This window comes from Egretta garzetta, unplaced genomic scaffold (genome assembly GCF_000687185.1).
Source record: "Egretta garzetta isolate BGI_Z169 unplaced genomic scaffold, ASM68718v1 scaffold1, whole genome shotgun sequence".
NCBI lineage: Eukaryota > Metazoa > Chordata > Aves > Pelecaniformes > Ardeidae > Egretta > Egretta garzetta.
This window is the reverse complement of record NW_009258542.1, coordinates 201,321-206,001: the sequence shown is the minus strand read 5'-3', so window position 1 is coordinate 206,001 and position 4,681 is coordinate 201,321.

The following is a 4,681-nucleotide window of genomic DNA, read 5'->3' as shown; positions in this document are numbered from 1 at the left end:
AGGGTATGACAGCTCTCCCTACAGCGACGGATCAGAAACTTGCTGAAAGCTGTTCTGAAGGAAGCAAGATGTGTTAAGTGACCGTCTTAACTGAACAAAGACATGACAGTAAATTGTTGCTAGAATTATTAGGCCAAGAATCTCTTTAGCAGCTCTGGTCCTAGCTGTATGACATTCAACAGTAATGGCATGTGAAGAGGTTTTTCCAAAGGTGGAAATAAAATGTTAACGTCTCCCTTGAAACGGGGGACGCAGTTCTGCCTCGTGTAGTCCCTGGAGCAGGTTGCGTGACGATTCCCTGGGTCCTTACTGGCAAGGTCGTGGACACCAGCGTGTGGCCGAGACTGGACAAGTAAGTTTGGCTGATGTTTCTATGAAGTTTTTCATGTGTACTTCCACTGCTTTTTTCCATGATGGATCTAGAGTTGCGATGATCAAAATGGCTTAACAAGAACTTTTTCTCTCTCTCCCCAGGATCGTTGCACAGACCGTTTCCAGTCGCTGCTCGTTAATTGTCAGGTAGGTTGCTCCGTGGCAGACCCTGGGCGGCTGGAGCCAGATGTGGAGAAGCACTGCAAGGCCGACAGCAAGGTGGGTGGGGTAAGGTCTGGTGTATAAACTAACCTGGTGCTTGACAGCCAAAATTACAGCTGCTTCTGAAGAGATACTGGGGAGGTGTAAGGATGGTGCAAGTCATAGGAACAATATCCAACCTGGAGGGAGAAAACAAGTCTTTAAAGGGCACTTGAACTTCCACTGGGAGGGCCTTCCCTTCAGTTTTAGGAGATAAATAGAAGAACGGGTGAAAAGCATAGGTTGGAGAAAATGATTTAGCTTTTTAAGGGCTACCCTGTAGTGGGCAGACGGGTGCAGGAGTCCCTCCCGAGTGGGGATCTCCACACCTCTGCTCCTTGGGGCACCAGCATTGCTTCAGTACCTCTCAGATTTTCTTGCCATTGGAGACAGGTTTAATTGAAAGGTAAAAGCATCAGAACCTAATGGTTATCTAATTTATTTTTTTTTTTAACTTAAAGTCTGCATCTTTAGGCATCTGAATACTTTAAGTATCTGACCTGTATTACCTAGGTGAAGATTTCCACATCGCTCAGCTCACGAGGGGACAAGAATGCTGCCTTTCATCCCTCAAGGCGCTGCTGGAGGTTGATTTGCAGGCAGCACGCAGCACCCCCGCAGCTGCTCAGCACCCGCTGTGTTTGAAGCGAATGATGGTTTTGCTCCGTAACGGGATGCAGTCCAGGATTTACTTCTAATAAATCTGGGGGCATCTTAAGTGGACGCTGGACAACTGGAGCTCAGCACTTTGCTCCTTTTTCACTTACACCACTTACCGTGTTTCCCAGGTAACTGCTCTGCACCGTGTATTTTCAGGCAGGCTCAGAGCAGCACCAGCCCTGCGGACGAGGCGTCCCCGTGCTCCCTGGGCTGCTCCCTGGGCTGCTCCCTGGGCTGCTCCCTGGGCTGCTCCCTGCCTCTCAGTTTCTGCACACAGACAAATCCCGAGCTGCATTTGGGGGGAATCAGTTGAAGCTTATTTTACAGGGAGAAGGAGCGGTAATCAGGTAGGTTGAATATACAAACAAAATACTTCCCAGATCAGAGTGTGGGATGATTTTTCTCTGCAATAATAATTTTTCATCACAAGGGGTTGTAGGGCACACCACAGAGATTAGTATGACATCTCCATGGTCAGCAAGAACCGGGCTCTCTCCAGGTGAGGGGGGTACAGACACGTCCTGGTGTGGGTGCCCTGGGCGTCGGGGTCCGTGCAGGCAGGTTGGGTCGCATTGCCATCCGCAGGCTGCTCCCCTCCCCTCTAGGGCCCAGCTGTCCCAGCCTCCTCTGTCCCCGTCGGAAGGGTGGACCGCATCTCCAGGGAGGAAAAGACACGCAGAAAAGTTTATTGGAAACCATGCAGAACAGGATTTATGTTAATCTCCAGATAAATCTATTTTAAAGCAATATCTTCTCTGACCCTAGCGACGTTCATCCTGGAAATCTAACGTGTTTTGCTGTGATTTATCTGCTTATTTTATTTCCAATTTGATCTTAAATGTGCTTTCACAATGGTAAACTCTGTTATGATGATACAGATTTTTATAGACTGCTTCTGTACTTTTTCAATACCTCCTGCTCGCTGTCTTGCTTTTAACCCTAGTATAAATTGAAAGCTTATAAACTTATTCAGCTATGTTCTTGCAGCTTTCGTATGATCTGAAAATTGTATAAACAGAAAAAGCTGATGCTGTGTGTTTTTAACCTTGCGATTGCGTGAATATTGCATGCACGAGGCAGGATTGTCCTGGCATTCTGCAAGGAGCGATCATTTCCATTCTGGCCGCGTCTCAAAAGCGGCATCCATTTACCACGCTTGGCTCCCTTGCACGGGGACGGGTAGGTCTGTGTTTCCTTTGGTTCAATAACGCCTTTGCCGTAAGGGATATTCCACCTGGATACGTGTGAGCACGCGGCGAGTTGCATGTTGGCGCTTGGCCTTGCCCTGCTCTGTTGGGCGGTGTGAAATGGTACTGGGGTGCGATACCGGCGGTGCTGGCACAGCCTTTCACTGCCACTGCTCCTGCTTTGCGCGTGTCGCTTCAAGGAACCATGGGGGCTCGCTATGAAATACGCCGACCGAAGGGCAGAAACTGTTAGGGTGAACCGCAAAGGTGCGGCAAGAGCAGATTTTGCTCTGAGAAGGCAGTGGTTGTGCCCTGCTGAGAAAACCTGCCCTGGTTCACCAGCCACAGCCCCCAAAACTGCCACTGCTCCCTGGGCATTCGGGAGGCGTTTGGCTCCGGTCCGGGCGGGCTGCGGCACTGGGATGGGTGCAGTGTCCAGTCCGGCTGAGGGACCGCAGTCGTCAGTGGCGGGCCTTCCCCCGGGAGCAGGGCGAGAAGGAGGGTCCTTCGGGGATGCTGTGTGAGCACGGGGACAGGCCGGGTGGCCAGACCCGGGGAGCAAAGGGCAACCGGACGGGGGGGACTGAGGGATTTCCTCAGCCTTGTTCTGTTTCACCACAGCAGGGTCAAACTGCAGAATTGCTTACGCCCTGAAATGCCCTGCTTCACCTGGGTCTTCCCCCTCCTTCCCATAAAAGAAAAACAAGAGTGTTTTCACTACTCCTCTATGGCGTCTGGCAGATACGCTTTTTGTCAGGAACAGCTTTTAGGTTTGAACTTTAAAAAACATTTCATCTGGTCAATACACTCCAGCCCAAACGAAGGGTTGGTGTCACTGCTCTCGGTGCATCCAGCTGTGGTGGTGGCAAAGGCCAGAAGAGGAACCCCTGGCAGAGGTGGTGCTGACCTGACCCCCCCCCAGCAGAGACAAGGGCCATGGCCCAAGGGCAGCGATCCCCGGGGCGTGCGGCCACAGGCAGGGGGTGATCTGGGGACGGGGACATCTCCCATGACCGTGTTTCCTCTGGAGAGGTTGATACGGTCGAGCGCTGTAGCAGTCTCGCCAACGGGCAGCACGCAAGCTGCAGCACTGCTGTGACTGCAAGTGCTCCAGAGGGAAAACCGCGTGTCCCAGACCCCGGGGAAAACCCAGGGAGGTGTGGGGAGAAGCCCCCGAGCCGGGGAGGCACCATCCTGGCACCAGCATCACCCCCCCAGCGCAGGGGTTCGACTGCTGTCTTGTTATTCACCTTATTTATTAGGAGTCAAACCCTTTTTGTTACTTTGTCTTGTGGTACCTTGATCATGTCGGTGCGGTGCCGCTGACAGCCCTGCGCTCGGTGACGTTTTTGAGTTAATTATAGCCCAGCCTGCGCATCTTGCACCGATAACCTTAAAGCACTTCTGCTCTGTGATTTATTTAAATGCTAATAAATTATACATTTCTGGCACTTTAGTAATTCATGTGAAAATTATTTGGAGTCAACTCAACATAACGTACCTCTGCGTGCTCTCTGGTGGCTAAAGAGATGTCAGAAAACAATTTCATCCACGCTTCGCTTTTTAACCTGACTTTGGGTTATCGGTGGGTCAGAGCCAGGAGGGCTTCTTCAACAAGCCCACTCCCAACTGTTGATGTCTCTGTTGTGAGAGAGGGAGCTAAGTCTAAATCAGGGTGAGAGTATATGCGACTGTAAGTGTATCTAGGCCTGTAAGAAAGTACTCTCAGGCTGTATTTGTGTGCAGTGGAAGCTTTAGTATTAGCATGTGGAGATTGATGTGACAGGGAAAAAAAGTAATGAGACTTGCTAATTTAACTACAAAATACGTTAATGCCGGAGGTTTGCATGTGGTGGAAGGATGAGATTCTTAGGGATTTGCACTGCCCCAAAACTGTTTGATTGTTCGTTTGGGGAAAAGCCTAATAAAGGGCTGCAAAACTTGATGCCATGTGCTTTAGGGTGCTCTGCTTCCCAAAACGATGGGAGGAAAGACCTCCGGAGCACCACATGTGTGGCTTCAAATAGTAAAATCTGCAAAGCTGTGCAGCACTGGGTGCAAAGCTTTGCACTGTGCCTGAGCCCGAGCCCACCCGCTGCGGTGAGCAGCCTTGCACCGTCACGGGCAGGGTTGTGGAGGACAGGCTCTCCCCTTCCTCTGCCGGGCGATGCCACAAACCCTCGCAAATGGCCACGCCGCTTGCCAGCTCCTCTCAAAGCCTGCAGAGCTCTGGGTCAGGCAGAGCCCCCTCTCCCCCACGG